Consider the following 21,398-nt stretch of genomic DNA (forward strand, 5'->3'; position numbering starts at 1 on the left):
CATTTCATAACTAATCCAGTAACTTTTGAAATACATGTACCTCTTTATTCTCCCTCACTACACATTTATCATCTTCTCCGGACCCTAAAAAAATTCTCTCTCCTCTTTCCCTTTCCCCTCACTGTCGCCTCAGCTCCGACATCTCCTTAGCGCCACCTCAGCTAAGGCTGCTCTTGCCATCGGTGATGCCAGAAAAAAAATTCTCTCTCCTCTTGCTATCGGTGATGCAAGAATCCATGGCTTCTTCTCAGATTTGGACGGTTATCGAGTTCTCCAACCATACACAATCGATTAAGATCGAGTTCTTCTCACGGATCCGAATCGGTTGAGATCGAGCTCCCTTCAAACAAGTTGATCGGATTTGGAATAATGAACATCACAACCGTAAAGCTTAAGCTTTTTGTGATTGCACAGTATATATCTGATTCAATGATCTAGTAGAAGTTGATTTCAATTCCCTACTTTTCTTGGAGTTATTACCAACATGTAAATGCGACTCAAATCTATTGGAACTCAACTACTCCTGCAAATCCTGTTATTCTTAAAATTAAATTCTCTGGAACTGGAACTAGTCAGCACCACTTATCTTCTTCAAGAAGCTACAAATTAAAAACAACACAGTAGGTCGTGGGGACATTTCCCACCAACCAATGGCTAGAGCCACCATTGGCTCAGCCACCACTCCTATCCGCCATCTCAAATACCTCTCTAATTCTTCTCCTCCCTTTCGCGGCATCCCCACTCTTACAATGTCGTCCAACAATGTTCCTCATCCATTACTTGAAGTCGTTGGTGGAGCTAAACACAAGTTTCTCTCTGCGTTTAAATCCCTAAATAATAATCCCTACACTGCTTCTCCTATTGTTGCTTGAAATCGACATATAGAGACTATATTTGCAGTTTTTTTTCCCCTTCTCGTTAAGATATGCATATGCTTAAGTTACAATCTTTTCAAGTAAGTATGACACTCAGAGATATAATGATGTGAAGAAGGTGTTTGATGAAATGCCTCAAAGATATATTGTTGCCTCTACTGTTACGGTATCATGTTATCTTGATCATGGGTTGGTGAATAAGGCAATGGATGAATTTCGTCTGGTTTCTACCAAGGATAATGTTGGCTGGACAGCTATGATTGATGGTGGTTACCAAGGATAATGTTGGCTGGACAACTATGATTGATGGTGGTTAGAAATAGGGAAATGAAAAATCTTGGGAAATATATTTCAGTATATATTGTTGTATTTCAATGTATTTTTAATTTATGAAACAGTTTCTGATATATTTCATTGTATTTCATTGTACATACACATACTACAATTTTATATTTCTTAAACAATCAATCATATTTCATTGTATTTCAGTGTATATTTTTCTGTGTTTGGAAGTATTTCTAAAGTTTGGAATGGAGTAATTTGGAGAGAGAAACGTGGGTTGTTATGGAACTTCAACAGTTATGCATCATACATGGTTGATTTAATTTGACTTACCATTTAAAATGAAAGAAGAGAATCTATTCCATAAATACAGCCTACTTTTACTCTGCCAGATTTTGTATTTCAGTGTATTTCAAAAATGCGAACTCTCCCAGATTTGTATTTCCGTGTATTTCTCTATATTTCAAAAACGCGAAATACAACTAAATACAACAAAAATTAGCTACGATTTGTAAATATAGAAAAAATAGCTATAAATTGTTAGAAGCTATTAAAAGATAGCTATTTATGTAAGTTTTCACTTTGTAATTTGCCCGACATAAAAATGTAAAGAAGATATTATGGGCTTAAGCCCAGTAAGCAACAACATAAGGAAGAAGAGGACGAAGCAACAACATAAGGAACACTATTGTGATTTTTGAGTATAATTAGAGGAGATAGACATATTTTATGTGATTTACTTAATTACCGAATAGACGAATGAAAACATACGCATAATTAGAGGAGATAGACATATTTTATGTGATTTACTTAATTACCGAATAGACGAATGAAAATTAGAGGAGATAGACATATTTTATGTGATTTACTTAATTACCGAATAGACGAATGAAAACATACACATTTCCAAAGAACTAAAAGTGTCTAATTAAAATATTTTATTAGAAGTTGAAATATGGTTTCGTTCAAGCGTTTAAATGGAATATAAAAGTTTAAGGATTGGCAATCACATCAAACGATTCAAACCCACAAGAAGGATAGTCAATATTTACCGTTCAACATGTGTTGGTTTGGATAATACACAAAATAGTGTTACTCCTATTTACGATACTAGTTTTCGTACCCGCGCGATGCGTGGTCGGTAGCAAAAGAAATTAATCATAGAAACTATTATCTTATTTGTTTGATATAATAAAAGTTTTATATATCCCATTTAAAAGTTTAAAATCAATAACTTTATAAGCTATACAAAATTAAGTATTAATATGCTAAACTTAGCATCATTAATTTTCTTAATCTGTTAAAATGTGAACACGCATTTCTGTCTCTCCATTCAAAATTAAAAAGATTATCTTTCAACTCAAATTTCCAAACAACCCGTAATTTTAAAACTTTATCGTTTAATTACAATAAAAAAACTAATTTACTTAATTTTATTATATTGCTTATTAATATTGTCACAAATTGCGATGTCGCTTTTTATTGCCAGTTTGTCACTTGGCTAAATATCCTTTGATCACTACCCCTCTTTCAACATTAAGATATTTTCAGAGACTCCACTCTCCAATTTTGTTTTAGTAATACTAATCTCCCTTGAAGTTTGTGATATTATATTCTGATTCTTATGACAATTATTTTAACATATTTATCATCCATATAAATAATATATCAATCATAGAAATATATACATCTAAAAGAAATTATTTTATGTTTAATCTTCTATTTATTGCAAAAGATTATTTCATTATTTAAATTTATTATTAAAATATTTAAGTATTTTACTTATTTTATTCATTTCAAAATATAGATACCTCATATCACCTCTATGTTATTTTCATGATTACATAGTTTCTTGTTCCGTATTTAATTTTTAACATTATCGATTACTTAATATCATCACACTGCTAGTATGACTTCTATTTGCGGTCAAGTTTTTGAGAGGCGAAAAGTGGTTATTTTAAAAAATAAGGTGTTTGATCAAAGCTTTTGGGAGAAAATAAGCATTTCTGAGAAGTAACAGAAGCTGTTTTCCAAAAGCTAAAGAAAATTATTTTCTCCCAAAAACACTTTTTTGAAAGGCACTTTGATAAAATACACTTAGAACATTTTTTAAAAGCTCGTCAAGCAGTAATTGTTGCTCAAAAATATTTTTTAAATTAATTGATCAAACACAAATTACTTCTCACCAAAAATACTTTTGAAAAAAGCACTCATCAAAGTAAGCTAACTTTAGAAACAGATTATTAGTATCCTTATCCACTACTTTCCTTTAACATAAACTAAATTATGGGTAATCTAACTTTTTAATAGCTTGTCAGTTGGTATAATTCTCATATGATGTTTATAGATGTTAAACTATAATCCTTTTATATCATCAAATATAATCTTTCTCCATGTCCTCTAACACAAAGAACTACGCAATCAATTTTTTTTTATCTGATTTATGCAATATTTCCCTGTTCTCTAACTTGTTCTCCCTCCCCCATTTTACCTATTTTATATAAAAAAAAATCAATCTCTTTTTCCGTTTCCTTTTGCTTCAAATTTAGAAAGTTAGTAGTGGATCACCAATATATTTATGGTAAAAGAACATTAAAATGTTAATTTGGAGCAATGCTTCGATAGCAAACAATTTTCTCAATAACTTTATTTATGCTCTAGATAAATTGTGTCATGTCTTTTCCTCCTTTTTAATAGGGCACAGTTCTTCATTCATACCTGAAATCTACATCTAAAATATTAATAGATTACTCAACAATTACCATCACAATAATATATGAAGAAAATATGTATTGGTTAATTATATTTTCCATATACATGAAAAGAATATCCTTGTATCTTACTTGAAAGTGACATCCTAAAATTCTTAACCAAAATTAAATTTCAAATAAACTAAAAAATTGCATAAAAGAGTAGGACATTGAGCTTCCATTGTTCTTATACAATAGTCAATATGAGATGTCTCTCCATTTCATCTTCGGGTTATACTCTAGTCCTTAGAGGGTGTTTAGATTGAATTTTTTCAAATAGCTTATAAGCTAAAAGCCAAAAGTCATAAGTTGAGATATCCACGTTTAACTTTTAGTTTATTTTTATACTTTTTTAACCTAAAAATAAGAGCTTAAAAGTATTTTTTTTATATTTCTCAAACACCACAAAAAATCTTAAAAGCTGTTTTAGCCAAAAAAAACACTTAAATCAATCCAAATACCCTCCTACTCCTCACGTAACACACATAAAAAGAAACAAAAGTACTTTATTAGAGAAATAAAAAAATTAGTCAAAAAATATGAGGTAAGAAAATTTACATATTTCTTTCATTCATCACACTTGTTAAAAGGTCTGGTTTTATCGTTAATAGAACAAATATAAAACTTTAGTTTGTGCGCATGTAGGCTTTGAACTGTTTAACGTTGATATTCATATATTTTACCAAATGTCGCATAAATATGAAATTTTTTGCTGTATCCCACTATTACTCTGATTCTCTTTTTGATTTCTCATTTATCTTATACCTTACAAATTTGAAAATCTGCACAAAAAAAAAAAAAAAAAAAAAGAGAGAGAGAGAGATATGAATACAGAAAATAACATGCATAAGTGGAACAATCTATTAAATCTTTAAAATACATAATTAATGTAGAAGAAGAAGAAGAATAAACCTGACGAATTGCACGAGTAGTGGAAATACGATCAGGAAAAATAAGGTCAACAATTGGGAGTTGAATTGATTCTTTCATCATAACACTTTAACATGATGATTCATTATCAAAAATGACCAAAAGCTAATACACTTGGGTTTTACATATATAATTTCTGCTTTTGATATGTCTTATCTTTTTCCATTCTGATCTCTCTTTATCCTCTCCACCGTAATAGCATCTCAAAAATTTAATCATATTAGATTCAAACCTAATAATAATACACTATTAATAACTTTTTCTTCACTAAAATTTACAAAATTATAATAAATAATTTATTCTTAACACCCAAATTAACACGTCTACAAATAACAGAGAATAAAGGAAGAAAACAATAAGCTTTTTATTGAGAAAAAAAGCAAATATCTGCTTTCGATATGTTGCATCTTTTCCGTTTCTGACCTCTATTTATCCTCTCCACCGGAATAGCATCCCGAGAATTTATGCTTTTGATATGTCGTATCTTTTCCAGTTCTGGCCTCTCTTTATCCTCTCCACCGTAAAGCATCCTGAAAATTAAGCATATCAGATTCAAACCTGTTAACAATACACTACTAACAACTTTTTCCTCACTAAAATTTACAAAACTATGATAAATAATTTTCTTAACACTCAAAATTAACATGTTTACAAACAACAGAGAATAAAGAAGGAAAACAATAAGCTTTTTATTGAGAAAATAAATAAATGAAGAGCTTGTTATAACAAAGTTTTAGAGAGTATGCAATGTGCAGATATAAAAGAATCCGACTTTAGTCAGATAATAGTAGAAAGAGGAGGACAAAGCCTAATATTGATTTATGTTTTGCTAAAAAGGTTTATATAAGAGGTTAAGAAATTAGAACTTCATGCCAACTCAAATTTCATTTAAATTCAAATTCAACTATTAAGAAGTTGTAATCGGTTCAAATTCAAAAACCTCAATTAGTTAGGATGTGGATTTAAATTTAAAAAAAAAAAAGATCCAAAAACGTATTAGTATCTATGGTTTTAATTATTGAATAATATTGCAAAATTGATTAATTAATAAATTTTTGAGATATTATAAATCTTATCGGTAATAAGTCTCGTGCATTTAAAATAAATAAAAAAACCTCAATTTTTCAAGTTAGATAGGGATCAACTCAAATTTAAAAAGATAATGTAGGTTTCAATATAAGGTTATCTTTGGTAAATTAGCAACTAACATAGGTTTATTTTCCAATTCAAATTATTTATCTTCCAATTATCAATTCAATATTTCCGTACAATTTAAAATAATATCTCCTACATAATCTGCCCCACTTCCCCTCAAATAAAGATTCAAAATATTTTTATCACTGCATCCATTTCACTACACGGTTTGATCTTTATAAAAAATAAAATTTATTTTGCGGATTATTTTGGAGTATCATCATCATCACTACTACTACTACTATAATGGTATACCAATAGCCGTGCATTCTCATGAATTAATGTGCAATGTATATCACACTTTTTGTTAATCTTTTTACTTTTTACGTTATTTATAAGTAATTTTTTTATGTCAATTAAGTGTGATATTGAATTTTAACTATTCAAGATCGTTATGAGAGAGAGAGATTATTTACTACTTTATTTTATTTGTTAAATGGATCAATGCATAAATAGCCATAGTTATCTCAATCCACCTATTTTTTTCCTCTTTCTATTATAATATATCAATCTTGTAATTGATAAGGATAAAGATGAGATGTTGTAACCACCTTTAGAAAAATTAGGCTGACTTTGAATTCAAAAGTTCAATGAAAATTTATTTTCTAGTTTTAAAAATTAATATATCAATTATTATGGAATATTTTTTGGTTATTAAAAAACTTTGTCTTAATTCTTATTATTATTGTCTTAAATTTGCCAAGTGGCTTGTTATTAACTTACCACTTGGCTTAACCACATTGCTTATACCTCTCCTATTTTATATATATTCTATTATAATATATCAATCTTGTAATTGATAAGGATAAAGGTGAGATGTTGTAACCACCTTTAGAAAAATTAGGCTGACTTTGAATTCAAAAGTTCAATGAAAAATTATTTTCTAGTTTTAAAAATTAATATATTATGGAATATTTTTGGTTATTAAAAAATTTTGTCTTAATTTTTATTATTGTTGTCTTAAATTTGTCAAGTGACTTGTTTTTAGCTTGTCACTTGGCTTAACCACATTGCTTGTACTTCTCCTTTTTTATATATATAGATTCTATTATAATATATCAATCTTGTAATTGATAAGGATAAAGATGAGATGTTGTAACCACCTTTAGAAAAATTAGGCTGACTTTGAATTCAAAAGTTCAATGAAAATTTATTTTCTAGTTTTAAAAATTAATATATCAATTATTATGCCAAGTGGCTTGTTATTAGCTTGCCACTTGGCTTAACCACATTGCTTATACCTCTCCTATTTTATATATATAATTTTTTACGTTATTAATTATAATCTCAAATTTTATATATAATTTTCATTTTTATTTTGATTTTAAAGTGGTATTTGTTTTTTGAAAGAATAGTAAATTTAATTAAGGTCTTATTTTCATATTTTATGTGCGCAACATATTAGTTTTTTTTTTTAATTACTGTTATCATTTAGTGGAAGCAAACTGAATATATTATTGGTGAATCTAACTTTCTCTTTAATTGAGTTGTCTCTTTTCATGTCAAAGACAGAGAAATGAACAGACACAATTATCAACATTCGGATCAGCAATAGTAAATTTCAGCAAAGATTGAACCTGACATGGACGCACATCATTTCTAAGAATTTACTAAAATTAAATAATTATTATATGAGTATCAATCAAACATGAAGAATGTCTTTAAAAAAAAATGACTTTCGTCGTATCGAATACTTCAAATAACAACGAGAAAATTAAAGAACTTATATAATCGATATCAATTTGTTGGATATATGTTTTTGATCTCATGTTTTAAGGAGTCCTTTAGTTTGATAAGATCATATTGAATGGCGGCAAAAAAAATCCACATCGAATGTTTACACAAACCAATAAATCTATGACATGCGTTGAAAGATACACAAAGTCACAACTACTACACAACCATAGTTAATCTATATATATTTTTTCTTAATAAAATCACTCAACTATAATATTTTTTATCGATTTTACGTAAACATTCAATATGGATAAATATGTTCAGTATTTATCCTATGTTGAGATATGATTGTTTCTAGTCTCGTACGATTGTCGAAATTTTCAAATGTATTTGCACTGTACCTTCTTTCAGAGAAAACAACTTTCTTGAACGGGATATGAGTACAAAAAAACTAATCTATAATTAAATATTCCCTAACCTAATTTGGAGGATCTAAACAAAGTTTATTAGGTTGAGTGGGGTGACCTTCTGTTTATCCTATTGATTAGCCATTTTTGAAATAGAAACCAACTATTAGACGACACTAAAATTTCTCTTTTGGATCTCCACGTTGCATCACAATTATTGATTTAGTTATAGTAAAAAGTCCCACTAATACATGATATTTTATTGAACACTTTAAAGCAAACATATGATTACTGGTTAATTCCAAGTCACAACAAGCATTATTCCTCCTTAAAGAAGAAAGCGAGATTTCACCTAAATACAACGTTGTGAGATTTCACCTAAATACAACGTTGTTCACAGCTAATTGCATAAATAATTAATGTCTCAAAAAAGTAACTATATAAATTTTTTGAAGTGACATTAGTAACTGTTGTAATTTTTTTTAATGCAAAGTGGATGCGACGTTCCTAGGCCAATTATCGTACTTTTATCACTTCCCTTTGACCTTGGTCTGAAACATCAACTATCATCTTCATTTTTTTACTTTCTTTTATTTTATTCTCCCTCTTTTGGGGTTTTCTTTAATATTTAAAATAATTTTCTGTCCTTCCTATTCTTATTTAAGAAATTCCAACTAGAAAAATCCAAGATAGTTTGTGTTAAACATATGATGAACCTACCTATTGTGTGCTTCCGCAAGACGGAAAGAGTATTACTACCTTCGGATAAAAAAAAAAAAGAGTTCACTTAGCTATTTGCACACCCCTTAATAAATTATTCACTCCAAGAAAAAAAGCATATAAATTGACTAAACTATCCCTAATTAAATAAACATTGGGATTTGATCGCATAACACTTAATAAGGGCAAATCTGGAAAGATAAGGTTAATTGTTTCTTAATTTAATAAGTGGACACTTTTTTTTACCAAAAAAAAAGGATAAGTAGACACTTTTTTTGATCCGGAGGGAGTAACTGAAAAGAGAAAAAAGTTTTAATTCATAGGCAGCTCCTTAAATATTACTAGAAAATTTAATTTATAGACTCTAACTACAATTTGTTCTAATTGAGTAGCATAGCACATGATAAAGTATTTCAATTAAACACATTCAGTTAAAAATTTTGGAAAAATTTGAATGCGTAATCTCAAACGTCTTACCTTGTAAATATGTCATTTCCTTTTAATTATCGCATCAACATCAATTAGAAAACGTATGGGTTTTATGACTTATTAAAGCAAATGTGTATAATTAAAAGAGATGACATATTTTATGTGATTAACTTAACTAACTAATAGACTCTTAAGAACACGATCAAGTATTTACAAAATTTAAACTGAACATGTCTAATTGAAACATTTATCATGTGTTAAGGTGTCCAATTGAAATAAATTGTAATTCGAGTGTCTAAATAAAATTTGCTGACAAGTTTAAGGTGTCGCCTATAAGTATTACTCCCTCCGGTCCAAAGTAATTGAGATTTTATACATGACCACATGGATTAAGGAATTCACTTACTCATAAAAATTAAGAGGTATATTGACTAAGATACCCTTAATTAAGAGGGACTTTGAAACTATGACAAGCATTAAATTTATTCATTGAACTAAGAATATGTCAAGGGTAAATTTTAAAAAAGAATAAAATAACTTTTTGATAGAATAAAACCTCGATTATTTCGGATAAACTTTTAGAGGCTAAATTCTTAATTATTTTGGACCGGAAGGAGTAAACCAGAAAAAGAAAAAAAAAAAAAGAAAAAAAGAGGAGAAGGGAGGGAAACAAGAATGTAACGGGTCGATTAGTTAAATGTGTTACACAAAGGCACCTGATTTCATCCCCATGTGAAACTCTCTTTAGTTTTGTTTTAAGCAAAAGTTTAAAGAAGATTTAACTGGATACGATATCCAGATAATAATATCCCATTACCATTTACAATTAAATAAAGAGACTCTGAAACCTCTATTATATTTTATTTATCGATTTCCTGTACTCTATCAATTTTTTGGGGAAAATGGTCATCATATAACTAAAAGAACAATGTCATTGTAATTCGTCGGTTTCCAATTCCAGGTGGAGGTAAAAATATTATGCGGTTTCTTTCCATCCGTTAAGTTTTGGTAGCTAAAGTTTTTTGGTACCTCTCTGCTGGTGGAAAGTAACAGACAACCCATGAAATTATTTGAGCTGCGCAAGCTAGCCTGGACATCACAATTATACATATAAAAAAGTCATTACAATTCAAACTCGTTACATTATTCATTTATTAAGTTTATTTTTGGTTATAAGAAATCAAAAAGCTTTTTATTATAATTTAGAAAAAGCGAAAATACTTTTTTCTTCTTTTGCAAATGGAAAATATGTTTTCAAATCCAGCTTGTAATGGGTTGGTGAAAACCTTTTCTAAAGAATGTTTTTCTTTTGTAGTGCAACAATTTTTTCTTTAAGTTAAAAAAACTTCTCAATTGTTTTCTAAAAATAAACCAAAATCAAATAAAAAAGAAGTATAGTTGGTGGTTTTGGCAGACAATTAACAATCTTTTAATTCACTACCCAAATTGAAATCCTGATTAATTCAAATTCATGTCGTGTAAGATTTACTAAAAAGGAGAATCCTCCTATCATAATTTTTTCTCATAATCAAAGGTAAAATAAAATATATTTAATTAACGATGAAGGAATTAATAACTATCTCACCAAAATGTTCGATGGATTAACAATCTCTATCCAAAGGGCATAAGTATACGTGTATTATTTCCTCTTGTCTATAGTTCAGTCATTTCTTCCTATTTCTCCTCCTTTTTTCTCTCTTTCAGTATCACACGTCACTTCACCAAATTTCTTTAATTTTCCCATCATCTACAGCAATATTACTATACTCCTACTATTATATATGCACAATGCACATTACTGTTGGAGGTTGACTGATTTGCACATAAAGCAGCTGGATCAGATAATAGGAATAACTTTATTAATTGGAATGAAGCAAGGAGTTATTAGTGAATAAATTAAGTATGACATTGATATTGTCAACTTTTTTGGGTAGTTTATTATTAGAGCTAATCTAAAGCTGAGATAAATTCCATTGTAGATATTTTATCTAGGGGTGAAAATCATTTACATCTTTAACTATGCTTTAAAAATTAAACTTTCCCTCAATTTTGAACAATAGATATTTTCTCCCCTTTATTCTAATTGACTTTTTAAATGTCTATTTTATTCTTACATTATCAACTTTTGTCTTCTTTTTTACTTCTTTAAGATCATGATATTTTTCATTTTTTTTAATTTATGTAACAAATTTCTTATAAAAAATAAATATTATCTTCTAGGCGAGGAAAAAAGTGAGAAATACTAATTCAGTATATAAGTTAATGATGTTTTATAATAAAATAAATTAGCAGAATAAACAAAAACTTAATTTTATTAAAAATAATCAAAACTTTAATATTTATTTATACAAGTGAAAAATAAACAGGTCATAATAACTTTATAAATATATTCTATGCTGGTAATGCAAAAACAATTAAAAAATAGAGGCAAATTTTTAAAATTGATTTATTTATAATGTAAATGTAATTTATTATAATTTAAGATATATTCCATTAGTGACAACCAAAACTTGTTTATTTATAAACAATCTATATATAATTTAAAACTAGGCATAAATAAGGTGATGTGACACCTCTCTATAGACACCATTCCTATTTATTTATTTTTTCTCTTTTTTTTTGACATTTCTTTTCCTCGCTCATGTGCTATTTTAAAAAAAATGCAAAAATCACTTCTTAAAACAATTCTTAACCTACGTTACTCACATTCTGCAATTACTCGATATTAATTATCATTTACTATGTTTCACTCTCTTTACTGTTTAGTAACCTTTAAGACCATAATTATTAACATTATGGCAAAAGTGAGGAATGAATATATGTTCTATCTGATGCACGCAGACCTTTTAGGCATTAATTTTTTTTTTTTTAAAAGTGCAATTAAGTAGCCTTATAATCACGTTCATACACTGCCTAGCAGAAGAGAAATTTTAGGAAAAACAATAAATAGTTATTAATGAGGAACAAATTTATATTTGCTGCAGTTTAGGATATAATTATTCCTCTTTCACAGATTTTTCATCCATAGATTTCTCCAGACATGTAAGCTTCGATTAGTTTAATATTTCAGCTTTATCTTTTATGAGCATTGCTATAAGGTGTTTCTTGAATAGCATAATGGTAAAGTACTATTCCTTCTCTTCTTCTTTTGTGTTTTGTTGTTTGAAAATTAGAGTAATTTTTATTTTGTAATTTTATCGCATTCTTGTATTGTAGGTTATACAAAAAAAATATAAATTTTTTTCATAGCTTTTGTTAAAGTTTGATGTGACGTTATTTTCAAGAATTGAAAGAGGCAAGGTTATTAGTTACAACTTACATGATGAGTAGCTGATGTTGAATGCTAGATTGAGCTTGGAGAGTGCTGCAGTTTAATCTCAGTTTAAAAATCTCATAACAGTTTTTCGTTAGATAGTTGAGTGAGTTTTATTGATCTTCAAAGTCAGTGATTTGCATTTTTTTTGCTTAAATGTTCAAAGACCCGGAATGATTTTATTGAATAATTTATTCAATGCTTTAACGTAGTTAAACATCACAAAGATTTGAAGTCTTGACAGCCTTCAAAATGGTGGCTTTAGTCATTATGGGAATAGTACTACTTTTATAATTGGCTTAATTTTTTCGTTTTCTTTTGATCATCGTTGGGTATTATTTTTTACAAATTTCTTTATTTTATCTTTGGGGTTGTAATTTTTTGGGGATTTTAAGTCTATTTATTTTCATATCAGGCAAATACTCCCAACAAAAGGCTCGAGGTTAAGAAACACATGTTATATTCTTATGGTTGAAAAATCAAATTTAAAGTATCTCATGAAGAAATTATCATAGGAAATCTTTTAAGAAAAAGTTGGTGAAGAACTGATAATTGATCATGGACTTTGAAATGGAGGTGAGAGAAAAAAGAAAAACAGGTAGTCTGCAAGAAAGTTACGATTCTATTATTGATAGGCCAGAGTTTAAGCTTTGTATCGCCATCAGATGTCTTGTGTCTCAAATTTAATTAGGAGTTTCAAATATGTGGTGGCTAGAGGTGAAATCTAGGCTTTGATATCACTCAACCCCTAAATAACAAAATTTCATGTCGGTTTAGATCATGAAAAAATACTCATTCCCGTCTATTCAATGCCTCCGTTGGTGTTTAGTAAATGCAATCTTCCTTTATATTATGTTTTACTCTCTTCTCTGTTTTTCTTTGCGTTTTTTCATTAGCCAAAGGACTAAGCTAATATTTCAATGATGATCTGAAGGTTAAAGATATTGGAAGAACATTTGTGCTTGGCAATTTCCAATCAAGATTATCAATGACTTAACTTTGTCATAATCTTATGGTAATGTTATGAACGGGTCCAAAATTCTATGTTCTTATCGATGATAATAAAATCATAGTTTTAGTTACTACTGGAGTAGTACTATTTTTATAATATGCCTTTACTTTTTTTCCCTTTCGTTTAGTAATCAACAAGTAATTTCATTATTATTCTTAGATTTCTTTATTTTGTCTTTGGAGTTGTAACTTTTTTGAAATTTTAATTTTAGTTGTTTTTGTATCAAGTTCATACTCCTAAGGAGAGGTTCGAGGCTAACAAACACATGCTATATTTTTATTCCTTCTTTTTTTCTCCATGTTTACTTTCTTTCATCTTCAACATAACTACGACTTCATGCTTATTAGATGTTAAGTTTTATTTTTCATCATTTACGTTGTAAAATTCCATTTCCTTTGGTAGGACCAATTGTTTTAAATTAAATGTAGGAATTTTATGATTATTCCAATTATCTATGATACCTTTATAATTTTCCTTTTCATTAAATATTTTATATATAATTGTCAAAGAAATATATTTTATAACCGCGTAAAGTGCGGACACATTCAGTAGTACAGAATAAGAGAAAAGTGAAACTTAAATATACACACATGCATGTACATACATAAATAGTAAATACATACTTACTGCATATAATATTGAAATAACAATCATAAAAATAGCACAAAATTTTGTTACAAATTCATAAAAGTATTATTCTACTTATAATGTTAATGAACTTAAATAAGAGTCTATAAGTACCTAAATTAAAAAATATATATTATATATAAATAAAAATGTATTACATAATTGGAGGATTGAAAAAAAACAAGGGTGAAATAGTGATTGCATAGGATAAAGAGGGGAGCGTATCTATTGTTCAAAGTTAAGGAGGGAATTTTATTTTTAAAACAAAGTTGGGGCGGGGGGGGGGGGGGGGTGAAAATTGGAATGAAGCAAGGAGTTATTAGTGAATAAATTAAGAGTGTATATTAATGCAGCAAGTGTATATCATGATTAAGTGATTTAATATAGTAAAAATATGCATTAATTAATCATGATTAAAGTGTATATACAAACAAATATTATTCATCAATTCATATGTTATATACCCGATTGGCATGAATATTTACTCAAAAAATGATGTACTTAGGAAAACATAACATTAGAGTTTATGTATAGGGGATTTGGACTGTTTTTCAATTATTTTACTGTCAATAAAATAGCTTAGTGATTGATCCATAAATAATAATAAAAATTGGCAGTTAAAAAACATATCGAGATGTGAACCTGTCATTATTGTACTATTCCAACCTTCACTTTATCATGACTAAACTTTTTCGAGATAAGAGTTTACGCATGTTCAGATTGTAGTTAGGAGAGGACAATCGATTCAATTCCTTTTAAGCATTTTCATTATGTTTTTAATCCTTACAAGCTTTCTGTATAATATTTCTTATCATTGTCATAGGCAAATGTTAGTAAATGAAGTCCAATTTTGACAAATCATTTTATGCATGACTTGTAATTAACAGGTGTTGAATATTCCTAATAAGGAAAAAAGGTCCCTACTACTTCTATCTATCGTCGGATCACATCTTAGGAGTGACTTGATAGTATCATTGAGCTACTTCTCAATTTGGTCAATACCATATAAGCTTGTCTACAGATTTTCATAAATTTGTGAAACATTAATAGGCGTTTGGATATGAATTTGGTGATATTTCTTTTACAAAAAAAATATTTCTTACGTCTTAATTTATGTAACATTCTTTTTTTATAGTCCCCAAAAGAATCATTTTTTTAAATATTTAGTAATAATTAAACTTTAAATTTATTTTTTTATCTTTTAAGAAATGATTTATAATCATACAAATTTCTATGGTATATTTTAGATTACAAAATTTAAAAGTCTTTCTTTATTTCTTAAACTTCATGCTCAGTTAAATACCCTCATATAAAATGGAACGGGAGGAATAATATTTAAATTGAAGTTGAAAAAATTGCTTGAAAATAGAACATGCATTTCATTTGAAAAAATAATGAAGTTTTGTGAGAAAAAAAAAGTAGTTTAAACCAGTTTTTCAAACTTGAAATCTCACCTTCATATAACCAGATAGTTATTTAAAAAATAAGTGAAATATTCGTAAGTCCAAACGGGCCTTTAAAATCATTCGAGCGAGAATCACGCTCTACGTCGTGGGGGTACAAAAGAATTTCATAACACTATATAACAGGAAGCGCCCTTTGCTTTTGGAAGCCGCACCAGGAGTGGAGCCGGACGAAAAATTATATTGTATATATCAACTTACTTTTTTTTTATGTGTGTGTAATAGATTTTGAACTCTTCATGTATTTATTTTTTCATATTTTTGAATTTTTTATGTAAAAATTCTGACTCCGCCACTGAATCACACTGTTATACCTCCTCAGAAACCCAACAAAATTTCCAATTATTTTTTTCCGTTAGAGAGTGACAAAATTCCGTGTTGCCCCTGTAATCTCCATCTTTTTTCCTCCAAAAACAAATGCAATTCTCATTTCATCAAACTTTTTTACACTCTCTCTCTCTCTCTCTATATATATATATATATATTAGAATGTGTACATACGCAAGAAATGCCTTTGTGTAGTGTGTGAATGAGTATTATTCCTTTCTTCTTCATACCCATTAGCCATTTTCCTGTATCCCTGGAAACCCAACTGATCAAATTCCTCATTCTTTAATTAACTTCTTTTTCCTTTCTTAAATTCTCCTTCTGTAATTAGTGAGGTACCCATTAGATCAAATTTACTGTAGTGGGGGGGAATTTTGAGATGTTTGACCTTAATCTTACTTCTGATGATGTTCCTCTAGAATTCACTCAAATGGAAACCTCCAATAATTCCTCCATTGAAGAGCATTCATGTTATGCATTTGATATACTGAAATCCAATAATGATTACGAAGAAACTGGGGATCATGGTGGATTTGCAATAAAGGAGTTGTTTCCATTAGTGAATGAACAGAGGATCTTTAAAACTCCTGAGCAGAAATTACAGGTAAATTTTCACTGATGATCACATAACTATTGACTTTTTTTTTTTTCATCAAAGTCACTTAGCTATGTTTACTAACATATACGTTGGGTAATACTTTTTTGATAGGCGAAGAAGAGTAGAAGAGGACCGAGGTCTCGGAGTTCTCAATATCGTGGAGTTACATTCTATCGAAGGACTGGAAGATGGGAATCTCACATCTGGTTAGTCATCATCACTTTGTATTTCAATATTCTAGAGCTAATAGAGCTAGTGTTCTTTCAATGAAGTTGTCTCCGTATAAGTCACGGGTTCAAGCCGTGGAACCAGCCATTAATGCTTGCATTAGGTTAGGCTGTCTACATCACGCCCTTTGAGGTGCGGCCCTTCCCCGGATGATGCTTTGTGCACTCCGCTGCCCATATACTAGCCGCCAAACCACTGCGGCACTCTTCACTTATCCATGCTTAAGGCAGGACAGAACTTTTGTTCTCTCATTTTTTAACATGCTGAACTTATGCAGTTATGCTAAAACTTATGCAGTTATGCTAACACCTACACGGAGTTACTTAAAAAAATTACTGAACTTTTTAAATAGCAGTTGTTTCTTGGGTTTATTAGTTCTATCTAGCAGCAATAATGAGCTGCTTTTTAAGTTTGGATAGCAATTCGTAAATGTTTTATTGCCACTCTGAGCAGCTTTTTTATGGACTTTACAGGGATTGTGGGAAACAACTTTACTTGGGTAAGCAACTGTATTTATAATTAACCTCATGTTTTATTGGTATAAAGTTTATTCCAGCTTTATTCATGAATTGATTTGCTGACTGCGAGCTTTGTTTTTGCATTTGGGCCTTGTATTCACAGGGGGTTTTGACACTGCACATGCTGCTGCTAGGTACTATATAATGTAGAATGAGTTTTATCTTAACTCCATTTGTTAGTTTTTTTACTTCTCAAGAGAAAGAGCTTGGATAGTTATAGTACTGAGTTTTTCTTTAAAAATTGCAGGGCATATGACCGTGCTGCAATTAAATTCCGAGGACTTGATGCAGATATGAATTTTAACATCAGTGATTATGAAGAAGATCTGAAGCAGGTTGGTTGAAGTTGCTAATCCCGTCATTACTTCAAGTTGAAGTCCTTTTCTCAATTAGGAATATGATTGCTGTTTAATGTAATTTTCTTTGACTGGTATGTAGATGAAGAACTTTAGCAAAGAAGAGTTTGTGCACATACTTCGTCGTCAGAGCAATGGCTTCTCTAGAGGAAGTTCAAAATATAGGGGAGTCACTCTGCATAAATGTGGTCGATGGGAAGCAAGGATGGGGCAGCTTCTTGGAAAGAAGTGAGTGATCACGTGTTTCAACGTGGCTTAGAAATGTCGCACTATTATTAATATGGCTGTTTCAAGTTTCTCACTATCTAACCATATGATAGGCTGATCTTTATAAGCTAGAGGGAGTATTGCTAACCAGTTACCTTACATTATGTGCCTGCAGGTATATCTATCTTGGACTATTCGACAGTGAGATAGAAGCTGCAAGGTCCAATGATCATGACCTGACTCTTCATTCCTTTTTATAGTATATGGTTAACCTCTCAACATTGACTGAACTTGGTCTTTGGCGCTTGATCAGGGCATATGATAAGGCTGCTATAAAATGCAATGGGAAGGAGGCAGTCACCAACTTTGAACTAAGCACATACGAAGGGGTATTGAGTTCTGAGGCTGATATTAGAGGTAATATCAAGTCTTACACACTTTTCCAGACACCGCCTTTATGTTTGTCTCTTTTTCTTTTAGCTCTGCTTAGCTGGTTGAACACTACCAATCTTTACATTTGATGCAGGCACAAGTCATAATCTTGATCTAAATTTGGGTATATCTCCCTCTTTCTATGCTGACAATCAACATGGAAAAACTAGCCAAGTTGGGAACTTTCAGCATATGCAAACTCAGTATCCCCTCCATTGGAATGGATTGAATGGCAATCTCTTACCCACATTTAAGGTATTCTTGTTAACACTGCTTGGATTATTTTCAATTCTTTTGCATATAAGGTTGGTACACTACTCGAGTACTCGTAGCCTTCATTACCTAGTTTCATCTACATGTTGCTCGTTTATGTTTAATTCAATTTTGAAGCAGTTACCTTAATTACTGGATACGAAACTTGCAGTCAGCCTAAACTCCGTAATTTCCCAGTGATTTCGGAAGCATCATCTTTAATAGCAATTGTAATAAGATTAACCTCCTGTATATATGTAGTTTATAGTCTGGGTCAGATAAGATTCTCTTTTCCTGCATGGTAAGTGTCAAGTTATTATCCACTAGCTCAATGCATATGTGGTTGTCTTTGAATTTAGTTAGCACAGTTTACCTAATAAACATCCTATGATGCCTCCTCCAGGGAACAGCAATAGAGAAGGGCATGGAAGTTGACACCTCCTTAAAATGGATGGGGCAAGACCAAAATACTTATGGTGGGAGTCCCGCAATGCCACTCTTCTCTACTGCAGCATCATCAGGATTCGGAAATTCAGCAATCAATGCACCCTTAGCTGCCACTCATCAACTGCACTTTGGAAGTGGAGGGCTACCTTACCACCATTCACCGTCACTCCCCAACATGAATCTTTCACATCATTATTGCAGGAGCTGAAGTAGTTGGTTGGTAAACCTATAACGACCACCCAATATCTTTTCTTGGTTTGATCAGGATGCTTATACCAGTAGGACAGCACATCTGACTACTACAAATTGAGTTTAGTTCTCTTAGTTAGGAGATGAAGACTGAGTTTTTAAACAATTTTAGCTTTGCAAAGTTTAACTAGGCTAAGAATCTTAACAGAGACTAAGTGACTGCAAGGTGCTCATTGGCAATTTTCTTATACATCATGTATTGGGGGGCCTCGACGGATATGACTATTATTGATGAGAACGTTTGGTTCATTTTCAAATGTCTTCCTTCTTTTATGTGGCTTATTAAACCTTCTAAAGAGGCTTCCTTGATCAAACTTGGTTCTTGAAATTAGCAAGAACCGCTTATGAATTTGATCTCTTTCCCCTGCTGAAGCACACGGTTGTCAGTAGCACTAACTATGCAATTTAGACATCTTGTCAAAATTTGTGTTCTTTGGCGCGACTTTTCCTTGTAAATTAATATGGTGATAACTAGTTGTTAATTTGTTGCTGCAGCTAGTAGAATCAGCCTAAATACAGCTAGAAGTATGTTAATGAGTCGATTTTGACCTTGTGCATTTGACCAGGGCACTGAGTGAATGACATGAGCATTAATGTTTTTTTTTCTGCAATTTGGAGAATTTGAATGAAGGGAAAAGAACTGATGAAAGTGTTTTAATGGTGAAAATTTGTTTTGTTGCTTTACATGGTATTGGAAGTACTATCATACCTCAGCCTTGATTTCTGAATCAAATACTAACATGATTTTTGTCCATATTTGTAAGTGTTAGAAAGTAACGACAAAGTGTGAGAAGAAAAGGCCAAGCTTGCGATTTGTACCCTTTCTCCTCAATTATTTGGAAGTGACTGTATGTCAATTACCTCAACAACTTTTTAAGATTTGCACATCAGGAACTATTTTTCGGCTTATAATTAACCTCCTTGCATAAAGTCTAAACGACTCCCTCGATAAAAATATAGTGTGTGTATATGTCAAGTAAGCAAAGATGCATGTCATGTATCTGCACGTATACTATATTAACTTAACTATGGTTGGTTAAAATTATCACCTCATTAAATTATTTAATTATGTTAGGTTAGTAAAGTTCGGTGTAAAATACATAATTCAAACACATGTCATGCATCTATTGATTTGGTGTAAGCATCGGGTGCGAAGAAGTTGTTACCTATATCACACCATATGTATTCTTAGCTGGAAGTATGTCTGTGATTACAGAAATCAGAAAGCTACTATACAGTTCCATTTATACCCACAATCAAGCTCATAAGCCAAAGCAGTGTTAGGTTTGTATATCGTACAGTAATGATCTTGATGGTCTTATGAATAATTTAGTAGGCGTTTGGCCATGAAAATCAAATATTTTTCACTTTATTTGGTATTTTGGAGTTGGAGTTGAAGATGGAGTTGTGTTTGGTTATAGTTTTTGCAAAGAATATTTGATTGTTTGAATGTATTGAAAGTGGAAAAAAAAAAAAAAGTAAAAACAAATTTTTTGGTGTTTTTCAAATTCCAAATATAACTTGAAGTTGTATTTGAAATTTCCATGGCCAAACGTTGATTTTCAAATAGAGTGAAAATGTTTTCCGGAAAAAAATGAAAATTTTTCGTGGCCAATCGGGCCCTAATCACCTGCCAACCAAACATTCAACTACAAACATATGATGATATGAATGCATGTATGACAAAATGACTAGAATGTGTTTAAATAAATAAAGGCCAAAGTCATAGATGACCCATGAACTTGTCCTGATTTTCCATCTAGACCCCCCAATTGAAACGTTGACCATCTGAACCCCCGAACATAAGATAAAATGTGTCATTTGAACCCCTCGTGCCAGCTGGGCACACGCGTGAAGCTCACTTGCTGTGACATGGAAAAATAGACCAGTGACATGGAGTCATGTCATGTTACCTGTTTTTTTTTTTTTTTTTTTAAAAAAAGCCATGTCAACAAAAACAATTAATTTTAACAAAAACTCTATTTTAAAATCTATTTAAATAATTAAAAAAAATTGAAAAACCCAAATCATCCTCTCTGATAGCCCACCTTGCCACTGCCACTGCCGCCGCTGCCTCCTCCGCCGCCACCGCTTTCTTTTTTAAA

At 30.4% G+C, this 21,398-nt stretch overlaps 1 pseudogene; it reads left to right on the plus strand.

Moving 5' to 3' along the window:
* Positions 1-16,069: 16,069 nt before the first annotated feature.
* On the plus strand, positions 16,070-19,566 carry LOC132607084 (AP2-like ethylene-responsive transcription factor TOE3; annotated as a pseudogene).
* Positions 19,567-21,398: the final 1,832 nt, after the last annotated feature.

Source organism: Lycium barbarum, chromosome 8 (assembly GCF_019175385.1).
Source record: "Lycium barbarum isolate Lr01 chromosome 8, ASM1917538v2, whole genome shotgun sequence".
In the NCBI taxonomy this organism is placed as follows: domain Eukaryota; kingdom Viridiplantae; phylum Streptophyta; class Magnoliopsida; order Solanales; family Solanaceae; genus Lycium; species Lycium barbarum.